We start from the raw sequence: 18,910 nt of genomic DNA, 5'->3' as shown, positions 1-18,910 counted from the left end.
CTGTGTGTTTCGGGTCGTTGTCATGGTGGAAGACCCAGCCACGACCCATCTTCAATGCTCTTACTGAGGGAAGGAGGTTGTTGGCCAAGATCTCGCGATACATGGCCCCATCCATCCTCCCCTCAATACGGTGCAGTCATCCTGTCCCCTTTGCAGAAAAGCATCCCCAAAGAATGATGTTTCCACCTCCATGCTTCACGGTTGGGATGGTGTTCTAGGGGTTGTACTCATCCTTCTTCTTCCTCCAAACACGGCGAGTGGAGTTTAGACCAAAAAGCTATATTTTTGTCTCATCAGACCACATGACCTTCTCCCATTCCTCCTCTGGATCATCCAGATGGTCATTGGCAAACTTCAGACGGGCCTGGACATGCGCTGGCTTGAGCAGGGGGACCTTGCATGCGCTGCAGGACTTTAATCCATGACGGCATAGTGTGTTACTTATGGTTTTCTTTGAGACTGTGGTACCAGCTCTCTTCAGGTCATTGACCAGGTCCTGCCGTGTAGTTCTGGGCTGACCCCTCACCTTCCTCATGATCATTGATGCCCCACGAGGTGAGATCTTGCATGGAGCCCCAGACCGAGGGTGATTGACCGTCATCTTGAACTTCTTCCATTTTCTAATAACTGCGCTAACAGTTGTTGCCTTCTCACCAAGCTGCTTGCCTATTGTCCTGTAGCCCATCCCAGCCTTGTGCAGGTCTACAATTTTATCCCTGATGTCCTTACACAGCTCTCTGGTCTTGGCCATTGTGGAGAGGTTGGAGTCTGTTTGATTGAGTGTGTGGACAGGTGTCTTTTATACAGGTAACGAGTTCAAACAGGTGCAGTTAATACAGGTAATGAGTGGAGAACAGGAGGGCTTCTTATAGAAAAACTAACAGGTCTGTGAGAGCCGGAATTCTTACTGGTTGGTAGGTGATCAAATACTTATGTCATGCAATAAAATGCAAATTAATTACTTAAAAATCATACAATGTGATTTTCTGGATTTTTGTTTTAGATTCCGTCTCTCACATTTGAAGTGTACCTATGATAAAAATTACAGACCTCTACATGCTTTGTAAGTAGGAAAACCTGCAAAATCGGCAGTGTATCAAATACTTGTTCTCCCCACTGTATATCATCTCTGTTCAGTCCTATTGCACTCATGTATATCATCTCTGTTCAGTCCTATTACTCTTATGTATATCATCTCTGTTCAGTCCTATTGCACTCATGTATATCATCTCTGTTCAGTCCTATTACTCTTATGTATATCATCTCTGTTCAGTCATATTGCACTCATGCATAATATCTCTGTGGTACAGTATCTACCGAAGGCAAAGACAGGGTGTTGCAGTTCTTCATTACTGCTCTGATAAACTACTGCCTCTGCCTCCCTATATCCATATGTTCGTCAATATGGAATCCTGGACTCCGTTTATGTTCATTAATCAGGTCTCTTGTTGATGAGGTAATTGAACTGTCAATGTTTCGTTAGTAGAGATGGAGACTCCTGGCCAGTATCAGTCATGTTGTGCCTGGGCACAGTCTAATGTGATTCTGGCTCTCTGTATTGGGGCACTGGCTCTCTGTATTGGGGTACTGGCTCTCTGTATTGGGGTACTGGCTCTCTGTATTGGGGTACTGGCTCTCTGTATTGGGGTACTGGCTCTCTGTATTGGGGTACTGGCTCTCTGTATTGGGGTACTGGCTCTCTGTATTGGGGCACTGGCTCTCTGTATTGGGGTACTGGCTCTCTGTATTGGGGCACTGGCTCTCTGTATTGGGGCACTGGCTCTCTGTATTGGGGTACTGGCTCTCTGTATTGGGGTACTGGCTCTCTGTATTGGTGTACTGGCTCTCTGTATTGGGGTACTGGCTCTCTGTATTGGGGTACTGGCTCTCTGTATTGGGGTACTGGCTCTCTGTATTGGGGTACTGGCTCTCTGTATTGGGGTACTGGCTCTCTGTATTGGGGTACTGGCTCTCTGTATTGGGGCACTGGCTCTCTGTATTGGGGTACTGGCTCTCTGTATTGGGGTACTGGCTCTCTGTATTGGGGTACTGGCTCTCTGTATTGGGGCACTGGCTCTCTGTATTGGGGCACTGGCTCTCTGTATTGGGGTATTGGCTCTCTGTATTGGGGTACTGGCTCTCTGTATTGGGGTACTGGCTCTCTGTATTGGGGTACTGGCTCTCTGTATTGGGGTACTGGCTCTCTGTATTGGGGTACTGGCTCTCTGTATTGGGGTACTGGCTCTCTGTATTGGAGTAACAGTACTTTGAGGAGAAGCAGTTTGTTGGAGGCTAATTAGGAAGTGAGAGGGACTGTCTGCCTCTCATTAAAGGGGCAATCTGCGATTGCTGCACCCATTTTTTTTTTACTTCTAAATTAATTATATATATATAGCCATTGATTCTTGAAGAATGTAACTTATAAATGACTCATGAGCTTAGTTCAACTTTCTAACCCCATCAGAACCCAACATATAAGCTTTTTTTTCTCCACTCCAGGTGGTGGGGTGAACACACATTGTTATTGTTTAAACTACAGATGCCCCTTTAAAAATGCACTCAGAGAACTCTAGCTGAGGTTTTATATCAGGTTGAGTGCTATTCAGCCAACGGTGGTTTGCAGAGGTGTTTGTATCTGAAATTTGTTCTCTAATGTCAGAGTGTGTTTTCTAGCTTGCTCTGTGGGGTTTCAGGGGTCACACCAGGGGTTTCGGGAGCAAAGCCGACGGATTTTATAATTGGTGATGGTCCTTATTAGTTATTCTGTGTGCCCGTGGGAAGGCATGAGTATCTTGTGTGCGTAAGTATGGTTGTATAGATTTCAATCTGTCTCTGCTGGGTTTGTAATGAACGATGAAGGATTTACGCACACACACACACAGACACACACACACACACACACACACACAGAATCCGTACAACACACTCAAATGCCAAACCCTCTTTTTAGCCCTCCAGCCAGAATGGGCTGCTTTGGCAGAGCCTCTCAACACCTTTACATTACCCTGTTACTACCTCATTAGTGTCACACACACACACACACACACACATACACACACACACATATACACACACACACACACACATGCTGTGGCTGGAGCTGTGGCTGGCAAAGACAGTCAAGTGAAGAAGAAGTAGCATAGCCAACTGTCTGCTCACAGCCTGCCCAAGTTACCAAACAAGAACTAACTCTGTCTGTAGTAAGACTCCCGAGTGGCGCAGCGGACTAAGGCACTGCATCTCATTGCTAGAGGCGTCACTACAGACCCTGGTTCGATTCCAGGCTGTATCACATAGAGCGGCGCGTAATTGGCCCAGCGTCGTCCGGGATAGGCCGTCATTGTAAATAAGAATTTGTTCTTAACTGACTTGCCAAGTTAAACAAAAAATTTGACACTTTTGGGAAAGGAAAGGGCCAGTGCGACAACTCAACTCAAGGTATATGAGTCTGGAAATGGTATATGAGTCTAACAGTAACGTTAGATCATCAAAACACCTCCAATACATTCTGTAGTGAGAGAGAAGACAAGTGCCTGATTGACAATACAGCGCGGACCCAGAACCATACATGTGGCTTGGATGCCACCTGGAAGTGATTACCGGCAGATATTAACTGCTCCGCCACGCAGCCATAGACCACAGAGAGGTGGAGGGAGCCTCAAACTCTTTGATGGCAGTTTACATCTGTCAGCCGTCAGATGTTTATGACTCAAATCAAATTGTATTTGTCACATGCACCGAATACAACAGGTGTAGACCTTACCGTGAAATGCTTACTTACAAGCCCTTAACCAACAATGCAGTTTTAAGAAAGAATACCAAAAAAAAATCACACAAAAAAGACAATATAAAAGAATACCAAATAAAAGTAACAAATAATTAAAGAGTAGCAGTAAAAATAACAATAGCGAGGCTATATACAGGGGGTACCGGTACCGAGTCAATGTGCGGTGGCACCGGTTAGTCGAGGTAATTGATGTAATATGTACATGTAGGAAGAGTTATTAAAGTGACAATGCATAGATAATAAACAGAGAGTAGCTGCAGCATAAAAGAGTGTGTGTGGAGGGGGGACAATGCAAATAGTCTGGGTAGCCATTGGATTAGCTGTTCAGGAGTCTTATGGCTTGGGGGTAGAAGCTGTTTAGAAGCCTCTTGGACCTAGACTTGGCTTTCGGTACCGCTTGCCATGCGGTAGCAGAGAGAACAGTCTATGACTAGGGTGGCTGGAGTCTTTGACAATTTTTAGGGTCTTCCTCTGAAACCGCCTAGTATAGAGGTCCTGGATGGCAGGAAGCTTGGCCCCAGTGATGTACTGGGCCGTATGCACTACCCTCTGTAGTGCCTTGCGGTCGGAGGCCGATCAGTTGCCATACCAGGCAGTGATGCAACCAGTCAGGATGCTCTCGATGGTGCAGCTGTAGAACCTTTTGAGGATCTAAGGACCCATGCCAAATCTTTTCAGTCTCCTTAGGAGGAATAGCTTTTATTGTGCCCTCTTCACGACTGTCTTGGTGTGCTTGGACCATGTTCGATTGTTGGTGATGTGGACACCAAGGAACTTGAAACTCTCAACCTGCTCCACTATATCCCTGTCCATGAGAATGGGGGTGTGCTCGGTCCTCTTTTTTTTCCTGTAGTCCACAATCATCTCCTTTGTCTTGGTCACGTTGAGGGAGAGGTTGTTGTCCTGGCACCACACGGCCAGGTCTCTGACCTCCTCCCTATAGGCTGTCTCGTCGTTGTCGGTGATCAGGCCTACCACTGTTGTGTCATCGGCAAACTTAATGATGGTGTTGGAGTCGTGCCTGGCCATGCAGTCATGAGTGAACAAGGAGTACAGGAGGGGACTGAGCACGCACCCCTGAGGGGCCCCCGTGTTGAGGATCAGCGTGGCGGATGTGTTGTTACCTGGACGGCCCATCAGGAAGTCCAGGATCCAGTTGCAGAGGGAGGTGTTTAGTCCCAGGGTCCTTAGCTTAGTGATGAGCTTTGAGGGCACTATCGTGTTGAACGCTGAGCTGTAGTCAATGAATAGCATTCTCACATAGGTGTTCCTTTTGTCCAGGTGTGAAAGGGCAGTGTGGAGCGCAATAGAGTTTGCATCATCTGTGGATCTGTTGGGGCGGTATGCAAATTGAAGTGGGTCTAGGGTTTCTGGGATAATGGTGTTATTGTGAGCCATGACCAGCCTTTCAAAGCACTTCATGGCTATAGACGTGAGTGCTAGGGGTCGGTAGTCATTTAGGAAGGTTACCTTAGTGTTCTTGGGCACAGGGACTATGGTGGTCTGCTTGAAACAAGATGGTATTACAGACTCAGACAGGGAGAGGTTGAAAATGTCAGTGAAGACACTTGCCAGTTGGTCAGCGCATGCTCGGAGTACACGTCCTGGTAATCCGTCTGGCCCTGCGGCCTTGTGAATGTTGACCTGTTTAAAGGTCTTACTCACATCAGGCACGGAGAGCGTGATCACACAGTCGTCCGTAACAGCTGATGCGCTCATGCATGTTTCAGTGTTACTTGCCTCGAAGCGAGCATAGAAGTAATTTAGCTAGTTTGGTAGGCTCGTGTCACTGGGCAACTCGCGGCTGTGCTTCCCTTTGTAGTCTGTAATAGTTTACTAGCCCTGCCACATCCAAAGAGCGTCGGAGGCGGTGTAGTACGATTCGATCTTAGTCCTGTATTGACACTTTGCCTGTTTGATGTTTAGTCAGAGAGCGTTATTTTCTTATAAGCTTCCGGGTTAGAGTCCCGCTCCTTGAAAGCAGCAGCTCATTATAGATGCTGCTTCACTGCATCCCTTTATTTTAGATGCTGCAGCACTGTGTCCCTTTATTATAGATGCTGCAGAACTGTGTCCCTTTATTATAGATGCTGCAGCTCCCTTTATTATAGATGCGGCAGCACTGCATCCCTTTATTTTAGATGCTGCAGCTCCCTTTATTATAGATGCGGCAGCACTGCATCCCTTTATTTTAGATGCTGCAGCTCTCTTTATTATAGATGCTGCATCACTGCATCCCTTTATTTTAGATGCTGCAGCTCCCTTTATTATAGATGCTGCAGCACTGCATCCCTTTATTATAGATGCTGCAGCTCCCTTTATTATAGATGCTGCAGCTCCCTTTATTATAGATGCTGCAGCACTGCATCCCTTTATTATAGATGCTGCATCCCTTTATTATAGATGCTGCAGCTCCCTTTATTATAGATGCTGCAGCTCCCTTTATTATAGATGCTGCAGCTCCCTTTATTATAGATGCTGCAGCACTGCATCCCTTTATTATAGATGCTGCAGCTCCCTTTATTATAGATGCGGCAGCACTGCATCCCTTTATTTTACATGCTGCAGCACTAGGTCCCTTTATTATAGATGCTGCAGCACTGGGTTCCTTTATTATAGATGCTGCAAAACTGGGTCCCTTTATTATAGATGCTGCAGCACTAGGTCCCTTTATTATTGATGCTGCAGAACTGGTTCCCTTTATTATAGATGCTGCTGCACTGGGTCCCTTTATTATAGATGCTGCAGAACTGGGTCCCTTTATTATAGATGCTGCAGCACTAGGTCCCTTTATTATAGATGCTGCAGAACTGGGTCCTTTATTATAGATGCTGCTGCACTGGGTCCCTTTATTATAGATGCTGCAGCTCCCTTTATTATATATGCTGCAGCTTTGGGTCCCTTTATTATAGATGCTGCAGCACTGGGTCCCTTTATTATAGATGCTGCAGCACTAGGTCCCTTTATTATAGATGCTGCAGCACTGTGTCCCTTTATTATAGATGCTGCAGCACTAGGTCCCTTTATTATAGATGCTGCAGCACTGGGTTCCTTTATTATAGATGCTGCAAAACTGGGTCCCTTTATTATAGATGCTGCAGCACTAGGTCCCTTTATTATAGATGCTGCAGAACTGGTTCCCTTTATTATAGATGCTGCTGCACTGGGTCCCTTTATTATAGATGCTGCAGAACTGGGTCCCTTTATTATAGATGCTGCAGCACTAGGTCCCTTTATTATAGATGCTGCAGAACTGGGTCCCTTTATTATAGATGCTGCTGCACTGGGTCCCTTTATTATAGATGCTGCAGCTCCCTTTATTATATATGCTGCAGCTCTGGGTCCCTTTATTATAGATGCTGCAGCACTGGGTCCCTTTATTATAGATGCTGCAGCACTAGGTCCCTTTCTTATAGATGCTGCAGCACTGTGTCCCTTTATTATAGATGCTGCAGCTCGCTTTATTATAGATGCTACAGCACTGAGTTCCTTTATTATAGATGCTGCAGCACTGGGTCCCTTTATTATAGATGATGCAGCTCTGGGTCCCTTTATTATCGATGCTGCAGCACTGGGTCCCTTTATTATAGATGCTGCAGAACTGGGTCCCTTTATTATAGATGCTACAGCACTGTGTCCCTTTATTATAGATGCTGCAGCACTGGGTCCCTTTATTATAGATGCTACAGCACTGGGTCCCTTTATTATAGATGCTGCAGCACTGGGTCCCTTTATTATAGATGCTGCTGCACTGGGTCCCTTTATTATAGATGCTGCAGCTCCTTTGATTATAGATGCTGCATCAGTGGCGCTAGTAACAGCAACCTCCTTTTGTTGCTCTTTGTACAGTTTCCTAGACTCAGTCAGGAACGTTCTCACTCCATTTAGCTCCACTCTAATCTTGAGGTGCGTTTCTTTAAAACATGCATCCAATCCCCTTGATCCCTTAAATAACTAGACCAATCATATGCTTCAATGTGCCGCGGCTCAAATTGCTGTGGCAAGACAGGACAATGATAGAGGTTCCGCTCGTGATGTTAAATTGCAGGCGCAGCCGCTTCGAATTCATAACGATTTGGAGCACAGATGAAAAGTTAACGCGCTGTGTCTCACAGCCAATGTGTGACTAATTAGAAAAATAAAAGGAGTACTTTTCAATGCCTGAGATTTAAGAGGTGTTCTATGAGAGCGTGAGAAGAGGGTCAAATGTGTGTGTCTCACAGCCAACGCATGAGAGTTGGCAGTTCTGTTAGGGTAATGGTTAGGGCCAGGGTTAGGGTTAAGTTTAGGGTTAGGATAAGAGTTAAGGTTAGGGTTAGGGCCAGGGTTAAGGCTAAGTTTAGGGTTAGGATAAGAGTTAAGGTTAGGGCTAGGGTTAGGGTTAGGGTTAAAGTTAGGGTTAGGGTTAGGGCTAGGGTTAGGGCCAGGGTTAGGGTTAAGTTTAAGGTTAGGATAAGAGTTAAGGTTAGGGTTAGGGTTAGGGCTAGGGTTAGGGCTAGGGTTAAGGTTAGGATAAGAGTTAAGGTTAGGGTTAGGGCTAGGGTTAGGGTTAAGTTTAGGGTTAGGATAAGAGTTAAGGTTAGGGTTAGGGCTAGGGTTAGGGTTAAGGTTAAGGTTAGGATAAGAGTTAAGGTTAGGGTTAGGGCCAGGGTTAGGGTTAAGGTTAGGGTTAGGATAAGAGTTAAGGTTAGGGTTAGGGCTAGGGTTAGGGTTAAGTTTAGGGTTAGGATAAGAGTTAAGGTTAGGGTTAGGGCTAGGGTTAGGGTTAAGTTTAGGGTTAGGATAAGAGTTAAGGTTAGGGTAGGGCTAAGGTTAGGGTTAAGTTTAGGGTTAGGATAAGAGTTAAGGTTAGGGTTAGGGCTAGGGTTAGGGTTAAGTTTAGGGTTAGGATAAGAGTTAAGGTTAGGGTTAGGGCTAGGGTTAGGGTTAAGTTTAGGGTTAGGATAAGAGTTAAGGTTAGGGTTAGGGCCAGGGTTAGGGTTAAGTTTAGGGTTAGGATAAGAGTTAAGGTTAGGGTTAGGGCCAGGGTTAGGGTTAAGTTTAGGGTTAGGATAAGAGTTAAGGTTAGGGTTAGGGCCAGGGTTAGGGTTAAGTTTAGTGTTAGGATAAGAGTTAAGGTTAGGGTTAGGGCTAGGGTTAGGGTTAAGTTTAGGGTTAGGATAAGAGTTAAGGTTAGGGTTAGGGCTAGGGTTAGGGTTAGGGTTAAGTTTAGGGTTAGGATAAGAGTTAAGGTTAGGGTTAGGGCCAGGGTTAGGGTTAAGTTTAGGGTTAGGATAAGAGTTAAGGGTTAGGGTTAGGGTTAGGGTTAGGGTTAAGTTTAGTGTTAGGATAAGAGTTAAGGTTAGGGTTAGGGGCTAGGGTTAGGTTAAGTTTAGGGTTAGGATAAGAGTTAAGGTTAGGGTTAGGGGCTAGGGTTGGAGTTAGGGTTAAGTTTAGGTTAGGATAAGAGTTAAGGTTAGGGTTAGGGCCAGGGTTAGGGTTAAGTTTAGGGTTAGGATAAGAGTTAAGGTTAGGGTTAGGGCTAGGGTTAGGGTTAAGTTTAGGGTTAGGATAAGAGTTAAGGTTAGGGTTAGGGCTAAGGTTAGGGTTAAGTTTAGGGTTAGGATAAGAGTTAAGGTTAGGGTTAGGGCTAGGGTTAGGGTTAAGTTTAGGGTTAGGATAAGAGTTAAGGTTAGGGTTAGGGCTAGGGTTAGGGTTAAGTTTAGGGTTAGGATAAGAGTTAAGGTTAGGGTTAGGGCCAGGGTTAGGGTTAAGTTTAGGGTTAGGATAAGAGTTAAGGTTAGGGTTAGGGCCAGGGTTAGGGTTAAGTTTAGGGTTAGGATAAGAGTTAAGGTTAGGGTTAGGGCCAGGGTTAGGTTAAGTTTAGTGTTAGGATAAGAGTTAAGGTTAGGTTAGGGCTAGGGTTAGGGTTAAGTTTAGGGTTAGGATAAGAGTTAAGGTTAGGGTTAGGGCTAGGGTTAGGGTTAGGGTTAAGTTTAGGGTTAGGATAAGAGTTAAGGTTAGGGTTAGGGCCAGGGTTAGGGTTAAGTTTAGGGTTAGGATAAGAGTTAAGGTTAGGGTTAGGGCCAGGGTTAGGGTTAAGTTTAGGGTTAGGATAAGAGTTAAGGGTTAGGGTTAGGGCTAGGGTTAGGGCCAGGGTTAGGGTTAAGTTTAAGGTTAGGATAAGAGTTAAGGTTAGGGTTAGGGTTAGGGCTAGGGTTAGGGCTAGGGTTAAGGTTAGGATAAGAGTTAAGGTTAGGGTTAGGGGCTAGGGTTAGGGTTAAGTTTAGGTTAGGATAAGAGTTAAGGTTAGGGTTAGGGCTAGGGTTAGGGTTAAGGTTAAGGTTAGGATAAGAGTTAAGGTTAGGCCAGGGTTAGGGTTAAGGTTAGGGTTAGGATAAGAGTTAAGGTTAGGGTTAGGCTAGGGTTAGGGTTAAGTTTAGGGTTAGGATAAGAGTTAAGGTTAGGGTTAGGGCTAGGGTTAGGGTTAAGTTTAGGGTTAGGATAAGAGTTAAGGTTAGGGTTAGGGCTAGGGTTAGGGTTAAGTTTAGGGTTAGGATAAGAGTTAAGGTTAGGGTTAGGGCTAGGGTTAGGGTTAAGTTTAGGGTTAGGATAAGAGTTAAGGTTAGGGTTAGGGTTAGGGTTAGGGTTAGGGTTTAGGGTTAGGATAAGAGTTAAGGTTAGGGTTAGGGCCAGGGTTAGGGTTAAGTTTAGGGTTAGGATAAGAGTTAAGGTTAGGGTTAAGGCCAGGGTTAGGGTTAAGTTTAGGGTTAGGATAAGAGTTAAGGTTAGGGTTAGGGCCAGGTTAGGGTTAAGTTTAGTGTTAGGACAAGAGTTAAGGTTAGGGTTAGGGCTAGGGTTAGGGTTAAGTTTAGGGTTAGGATAAGAGTTAAGGTTAGGGTTAGGGCTAGGGTTAGGGTTAGGGTTAAGTTTAGGGTTAGGATAAGAGTTAAGGTTAGGGTTAGGGCCAGGGTTAGGGTTAAGTTTAGGGTTAGGATAAGAGTTAAGGGTTAGGGTTAGGGTTAGGGTTAGGGTTCCTTTGTTATAGATGCTGCAGCACTAGGTCCCTTTATTATAGATGCTGCAGCACTGGGTCCCTTTATTATAGATGCTGCAGCACTAGGTCCCTTTATTATAGATGCTGCAGAACTGGGTCCCTTTATTATAGATGCTGCAGAACTGGGTCCCTTTATTATAGATGCTGCAGCACTGGGTTCCTTTGTTATAGATGCTGCAGCACTAGGTCCCTTTGTTATAGATGCTGCAGAACTGGGTCCCTTTATTATAGATGCTGCAGCACTGGGTCCCTTTATTATAGATGCTACAGCACTGGGTCCCTTTATTATAGATGATGCAGCTCTGGGTCCCTTTATTATCGATGCTGCAGCACTGGGTCCCTTTATTATAGATGCTGCAGAACTGGGTCCCTTTATTATAGATGCTACAGCACTGTGTCCCTTTATTATAGATGCTGCAGCACTGGGTCCCTTTATTATAGATGCTACAGCACTGGGTCCCTTTATTATAGATGCTGCAGCACTTGGTCCCTTTATTATAGATGCTGCTGCACTGGGTCCCTTTATTATAGATGCTGCAGCTCCTTTGATTATAGATGCTGCATCAGTGGCGCTAGTAACAGCAACCTCCTTTTGTTGCTCTTTGTACAGTTTCCTAGACTCAGTCAGGAACGTTCTCACTCCATTTAGCTCCACTCTAATCTTGAGGTGCGTTTCTTTAAAACATGCATCCAATCCCCTTGATCCCTTAAATAACTAGACCAATCATATGCTTCAATGTGCCGCGGCTCAAATTGCTGTGGCAAGACAGGACAATGATAGAGGTTCCGCTCGTGATGTTAAATTGCAGGCGCAGCCGCTTCGAATTCATAACGATTTGGAGCACAGATGAAAAGTTAACGCGCTGTGTCTCACAGCCAATGTGTGACTAATTAGAAAAATAAAAGGAGTACTTTTCAATGCCTGAGATTTAAGAGGTGTTCTATGAGAGCGTGAGAAGAGGGTCAAATGTGTGTGTCTCACAGCCAACGCATGAGAGTTGGCAGTTCTGTTAGGGTAATGGTTAGGGCCAGGGTTAGGGTTAAGTTTAGGGTTAGGATAAGAGTTAAGGTTAGGGTTAGGGCCAGGGTTAAGGCTAAGTTTAGGGTTAGGATAAGAGTTAAGGTTAGGGCTAGGGTTAGGGTTAAGGTTAGGGTTAGGGTTAGGGCTAGGGTTAGGGCCAGGGTTAGGGTTAAGTTTAAGGTTAGGATAAGAGTTAAGGTTAGGGTTAGGGTTAGGGCTAGGGTTAGGGCTAGGGTTAAGGTTAGGATAAGAGTTAAGGTTAGGGTTAGGGCTAGGGTTAGGGTTAAGTTTAGGGTTAGGATAAGAGTTAAGGTTAGGGTTAGGGCCAGGGTTAGGGTTAAGTTTAAGGTTAGGATAAGAGTTAAGGTTAGGGTTAGGGCCAGGGTTAGGGTTAAGTTTAGGGTTAGGATAAGAGTTAAGGTTAGGGTTAGGGCCAGGGTTAGGGTTAAGTTTAGTGTTAGGATAAGAGTTAAGGTTAGGGTTAGGGCTAGGGTTAGGGTTAAGTTTAGGGTTAGGATAAGAGTTAAGGTTAGGGTTAGGGCTAGGGTTAGGGTTAGGGTTAAGTTTAGGGTTAGGATAAGAGTTAAGGTTAGGGCTAGGGTTAGGGTTAAGGTTAGGGTTAGGGTTAGGGCTAGGGTTAGGGCCAGGGTTAGGGTTAAGTTTAAGGTTAGGATAAGAGTTAAGGTTAGGGTTAGGGTTAGGGCTAGGGGTTAGGCTAGAGGTTAAGGTTAGGATAAGAGTTAAGGTTAGGGTTAGGGCTAGGGTTAGGGTTAAGTTTAGGGTTAGGATAAGAGTTACAGGTTAGGGTTAGGGCTAGGGTTTAGGGTTAAGGTTAAGGTTAGGATAAGAGTTAAGGTTAGGTTAGGCCAGGGTTAGGAGTTAAGGTTAGGGTTAGGATAAGAGTTAAGGTTAGGGTTAGGGCTAGGGTTAGGGTTAAGTTTAGGGTTAGGATAAGAGTTAAGGTTAGGGTTAGGGCTAGGTTTAGGGTTAAGTTTAGGGTTAGGATAAGAGTTAAGGTTAGGGTTAGGGCTAGGGTTAGGGTTAAGTTTAGGGTTAGGATAAGAGTTAAGGTTAGGGTTAGGGCTAGGGTTAGGGTTAAGTTTAGGGTTAGGATAAGAGTTAAGGTTAGGGTTAGGGCTAGGGTTAGGGTTAAGTTTAGGGTTAGGATAAGAGTTAAGGTTAGGGTTAGGGCCAGGGTTAGGGGTTAAGTTTAGGGTTAGGATAAGAGTTAAGGTTAGGGTTAGGGCCAGGGTTAGGGTTAAGTTTAGGGTTAGGATAAGAGTTAAGGTTAGGGTTAGGGCCAGGGTTAGGGTTAAGTTTAGTGTTAGGATAAGAGTTAAGGTTAGGGTTAGGGCTAGGGTTAGGGTTAAGTTCTAGGGTTAGGATAAGAGTTAAGGTTAGGGTTAGGGCTAGGGTTAGGGTTAGGGTTAAGTTTAGGGTTAGGATAAGAGTTAAGGTTAGGGTTAGGGCCAGGGTTAGGGTTAAGTTTAGGGTTAGGATAAGAGTTAAGGGTTAGGGTTAGGGTTAGGGTTAGGGTTAGGGTTAGGGTTAGGATAAGAGTTAAGGTTAGGGTTAGGGCTAGGGTTAGGGTTAAGTTTAGGGTTAGGATAAGAGTTAAGGTTAGGGTTAGGGCTAGGGTTAGGGTTAAGTTTAGGGTTAGGATAAGAGTTAAGGTTAGGGTTAGGGCTAGGGTTAGGGTTAAGGTTAAGGTTAGGATAAGAGTTAAGGTTAGGGTTAGGGCCAGGGTTAGGGTTAAGGTTAGGGTTAGGATAAGAGTTAAGGTTAGGGTTAGGGCTAGGGTTAGGGTTAAGTTTAGGGTTAGGATAAGAGTTAAGGTTAGGGTTAGGGCTAGGGTTAGGGTTAAGTTTGGGGTTAGGATAAGAGTTAAGGTTAGGGTTAGGGCTAGGGTTAGGGTTAAGTTTAGGGTTAGGATAAGAGTTAAGGTTAGGGTTAGGGCTAGGGTTGGGGTTAAGTTTAGGGTTAGGATAAGAGTTAAGGTTAGGGTTAGAGCCAGGAGTTAGGGTTCGCAGTTTAGGGTTAGGATAAGAGTTAAGGTTAGGGTTAGGGCCAGGGTTAGGGTTAAGTTTAGGGTTAGGATAAGAGTTAAGGTTAGGGTTAGGGCCAGGGTTAGGGTTAAGTTTAGTGTTAGGATAAGAGTTAAGGTTAGGGTTAGGGCTAGGGTTAGTGTTAAGTTTAGGGTTAGGATAAGAGTTAAGGTTAGGGTTAGGGCTAGGGTTAGGGTTAGGGTTAAGTTTAGGGTTAGGATAAGAGTTAAGGTTAGGGTTAGGGCCAGGGTTAGGGTTATGTTTAGGGTTAGGATAAGAGTTAAGGGTTAGGGTTAGGGTTAGGGTTAGGGTTAGGGTTCCTTTGTTATAGATGCTGCAGCACTAGGTCCCTTTATTATAGATGCTGCAGCACTGGGTCCCTTTATTATAGATGCTGCAGCACTAGGTCCCTTTATTATAGATGCTGCAGAACTGGGTCCCTTTATTATAGATGCTGCAGAACTGGGTCCCTTTATTATAGATGCTGCAGCACTGGGTTCCTTTGTTATAGATGCTGCAGCACTAGGTCCCTTTGTTATAGATGCTGCAGAACTGGGTCCCTTTATTATAGATGCTGCAGCACTGGGTCCCTTTATTATAGATGCTACAGCACTGGGTCCCTTTATTATAGATGCTGCAGCACTGGGTCCCTTTATTATAGATGCTACAGCACTGGATCCCTTTATTATAGATGCTGCAGCACTGGGTCCCTATATTATAGATGCTGCAGCACTGGGTCCCTTTATTATAGATGCTGCAGCACGCTTTATTATAGATGCTGCATCAGTGGCGCTAGTAACAGCAACCTCCTTTTGTTGCTCTTTGTACAGTTTCCTAGACTCAGTCAGAACGTTCTCACTCCATTTAGCTCCACTCTAATCTTGAGGTGCGCTTTCTTTAAAACATGCATCCAATCCCCTTGATCCCTTAAATAACTAGACCAATCATATGCTTCAATGTGCCGCGGCTCAAATTGCTGTGGCAAGACAGGACAATGATAGAGGTTCCGCTCGTGATGTTAAATTGCAGGCGCAGCCGCTTCGAATTCATAACGATTTGGAGCACAGATGAAAAGTTATCGTGCTGTGTCTCACAGCCAATGTGTGACTAATTAGAAAAATAAAAGGAGTACTTTTCAATGCCTGAGATTTAAGAGGTGTTCTATGAGAGCGTGAGAAGAGGGTCAAATGTGTGTGTCTCACAGCCAACGCATGAGAGTTGGCAGTTCTGTTAGGGTAATGGTTAGGGCCAGGGTTAGGGGTTAAGTTTAGGGTTAGGACAAGAGTTAAGGTTAGGGTTAGGGCCAGGGTTAAGGCTAAGTTTAGGGTTAGGATAAGAGTTAAGGTTAGGGTTAGGGCTAGGGTTAGGGTTAAGGTTAGGGTTAGGGGTTAGGGCTAGGGTTAGGGCCAGGGTTAGTGTTAAGTTTAAGGTTAGGATAAGAGTTAAGGTTAGGGTTAGGGCTAGGGTTAGGGCTAGGGTTAAGGTTAGGATAAGAGTTAAGGTTAGGGTTAGGGCTAGGGTTAGGGTTAAGGTTAAGGTTAGGATAAGAGTTAAGGTTAGGGTTAGGGCCAGGGTTAGGGTTAGGGTTAAGTTCAGGGTTAGGATAAGAGTTAAGGTTAGGGTTAGGGCCAGGGTTAGGGTTAAGTTTAGGGTTAGGATAAGAGTTAAGGTTAGGGTTAGGGCTAGGGTTAGTGTTAGGGTTAAGTTTAGGGTTAGGATAAGAGTTAAGGTTAGGGTTAGGGCCAGGGTTAGGGTTAAGTTTAGGGTTTAGGATAAGAGTTAAGGGTTAGGGTTAGGGTTAGGGTTAGGGTTAGGCTAGGATAAGAGTTAAGGTTAGGGTTAGGGCTAGGGTTAGGGTTGTTTAGGGTTAGGATAAGAGTTAAGGTTAGGGTTAGGGCTAGGGTTGGGGTTAAGTTTAGGGTTAGGATAAGAGTTAAGGTTAGGGTTAGGGCTAGGGTTAGGGTTAAGGTTAAGGTTAGGATAAGAGTTAAGGTTAGGTTAGGCCAGATGGGTTAGGGTTAAGTAGGGTTAGGATAAGAGTTAAGGTTAGGGTAGGGCTAGGGTTAGGGTAAGTTTAGGTTAGGATAAGAGTTAAGGTTAGGGTTAGGGCTAGGCTAGGGTTAAGTTTAGGGTTAGGATAAGAGCTAAGGTTAGGGTTAGGGCTAGGGTTAGGGTTAAGTTTAGGGTTAGGATAAGAGTTAAGGTTAGGGTTAGGGCTAGGGTTAGGGTTAAGTTTAGGGTTAGGATAAGAGTTAAGGTTAGGGTTAGGGCCAGGGTTAGGTTAAGTTTAGGGTTAGGATAAGAGTTAAGGTTAGGGTTAGGGCCAGGGTTAGGGTTAAGTTTAGGGTTAGGATAAGAGTTAAGGTTAGGGTTAGGAGCCAGGGTTAGGAGGTTAAGTTTAGTGTTAGGATAAGAGTTAAGGTTAGGGTTAGGGCTAGGTTAGGGTTAAGTTTAGGGTTAGGATAAGAGTTAAGGTTAGGAGTTAGGGCTAGGGTTAGGGTTAGGGTTAAGTTTAGGGTTAGGATAAGAGTTAAGGTTAGGGTTAGGGCCAGGGTTAGGGTTAAGTTTAGGGTTAGGATAAGAGTTAAGGGTTAGGGTTAGGGTTAGGGTTAGGGTTAGGGTTCCTTTGTTATAGATGCTGCAGCACTAGGTCCCTTTATTATAGATGCTGCAGCACTGGGTCCCTTTATTATAGATGCTGCAGCACTAGGTCCCTTTATTATAGATGCTGCAGAACTGGGTCCCTTTATTATAGATGCTGCAGAACTGGGTCCCTTTATTATAGATGCTGCAGCACTGGGTTCCTTTGTTATAGATGCTGCAGCACTAGGTCCCTTTGTTATAGATGCTGCAGAACTGGGTCCCTTTATTATAGATGCTGCAGCACTGGGTCCCTTTATTATAGATGCTACAGCACTGGGTCCCTTTATTATAGATGCTGCAGCACTGGGTCCCTTTATTATAGATGCTACAGCACTGGGTCCCTTTATTATAGATGCTGCAGCACTGGGTCCCTTTATTATAGATGCTGCAGCACTGGGTCCCTTTATTATAGATGCTGCAGCACGCTTTATTATAGATGCTGCATCAGTGGCGCTAGTAACAGCAACCTCCTTTTGTTGCTCTTTGTACAGTTTCCTAGACTCAGTCAGGAACGTTCTCACTCCATTTAGCTCCACTCTAATCTTGAGGTGCGTTTCTTTAAAACATGCATCCAATCCCCTTGATCCCTTAAATAACTAGACCAATCATATGCTTCAATGTGCCGCGGCTCAAATTGCTGTGGCAAGACAGGACAATGATAGAGGTTCTGCTCGTGATGTTAAATTGCAGGCGCAGCCGCTTCGAATTCATAACGATTTGGAGCACAGATGAAAAGTTAACGTGCTGTGTCTCACAGCCAATGTGTGACTAATTAGAAAAATAAAAGGAGTACTTTTCAATGCCTGAGATTTAAGAGGTGTTCTATGAGAGCGTGAGAAGAGGGTCAAATGTGTGTGTCTCACAGCCAACGCATGAGAGTTGGCAGTTCTGTTAGGGTAATGGTTAGGGCCAGGGTTAGGGTTAAGTTTAGGGTTAGGACAAGAGTTAAGGTTAGGGTTAGGGGCCAGGGTTAAGGCTAAGTTTAGGGTTAGGATAAGAGTTAAGGTTAGGGTTAGGGCTAGGGTTAGGGTTAAGGTTAGGGTTAGGGTTAGGGCTAGGGTTAGGGCCAGGGTTAGTGTTAAGTTTAAGGTTAGGATAAGAGTTAAGGTTAGGGTTAGGGCTAGGGTTAGGGCTAGGGTTAGGGTTAGGATAAGAGTTAAGGTTAGGGTTAGGGCTAGGGTTAGGGGTTAAGGTTAAGGTTAGGATAAGAGTTAAGGTTAGGGTTAGGGCCAGGGTTAGGGTTAAGGTTAGGGTTAGGATAAGAGTTAAGGTTAGGGTTAGGGCCAGGGTTAGAGTTAAGTTTAGGGTTAGGATAAGAGTTAAGGTTAGGGTTAGGGCTAGGGTTAGGGTTAAGTTTAGGGTTAAGATAAGAGTTAAGGTTAGGGTTAGGGCTAGGGTTAGGGTTAAGTTTAGGGTTAGGATAAGAGTTAAGGTTAGGGTTAGGGCTAGGGTTAGGGTTAAGTTTAGGGTTAGGATAAGAGTTAAGGTTAGGGTTAGGGCTAGGGTTAGGGTTAAGTTTAGGGTTAGGATAAGAGTTAAGGTTAGGGTTAGGGCTAGGGTTAGGTTTAAGTTTAGGGTTAGGATAAGAGTTAAGGTTAGGGTTAGGGCCAGGGTTAGGGTTAAGTTTAGGGTTAGGATAAGAGTTAAGGTTAGGGTTAGGGCCAGGGTTAGGGTTAAGTTTAGGGTTAGGATAAGAGTTAAGGTTAGGGTTAGGGCTAGGCTTAGGGTTAAGTTTAGGGTTAGGATAAGAGTTAAGGTTAGGGTTAGGGCCAGGGTTAGGGTTAAGTTTAGTGTTAGGATAAGAGTTAAGGTTAGGGTTAGGGCTAGGGTTAGGGTTAAGTTTAGGGTTAGGATAAGAGTTAAGGTTAGGGTTAGGGCTAGGGTTAGGGTTAGGGTTAAGTTTAGGGTTAGGATAAGAGTTAAGGTTAGGGTTAGGGCCAGGGTTAGGGTTAAGTTTAGGGTTAGGATAAGAGTTAAGGGTTAGGGTTAGGGTTAGGGTTAGGGTTAGGGTTAGGGTTCCTTTGTTATAGATGCTGCAGCACTAGGTCCCTTTATTATAGATGCTGCAGCACTGGGTCCCTTTATTATAGATGCTGCAGCACTAGGTCCCTTTATTATAGATGCTGCAGAACTGGGTCCCTTTATTATAGATGCTGCAGAACTGGGTCCCTTTATTATAGATGCTGCAGCACTGGGTTCCTTTGTTATAGATGCTGCAGCACTAGGTCCCTTTGTTATAGATGCTGCAGAACTGGGTCCCTTTATTATAGATGCTGCAGCACTGGGTCCCTTTATTATAGATGCTACAGCACTGGGTCCCTTTATTATAGATGCTGCAGCACTGGGTCCCTTTATTATAGATGCTACAGCACTGGGTC

The 18,910-nt window shown here is 44.8% G+C and overlaps 1 protein-coding gene across 1 annotated transcript in view; it reads left to right on the top strand.

Annotated features, from left to right (window-relative positions):
- LOC121542054 (periostin) overlaps positions 1-18,910 on the top strand; it is a 74,675-nt gene that overhangs the window by 44,342 nt on the left and 11,423 nt on the right. The gene's annotated exons all lie outside the window — the stretch shown is intronic.

The sequence above is a fragment of the Coregonus clupeaformis genome, chromosome 27, assembly GCF_020615455.1.
Source record: "Coregonus clupeaformis isolate EN_2021a chromosome 27, ASM2061545v1, whole genome shotgun sequence".
NCBI classification, from domain to species: Eukaryota; Metazoa; Chordata; class Actinopteri; order Salmoniformes; family Salmonidae; genus Coregonus; species Coregonus clupeaformis.
Note: the sequence above shows the minus strand (reverse complement) of the source record. Positions and strands in the feature narration are given on the sequence as shown.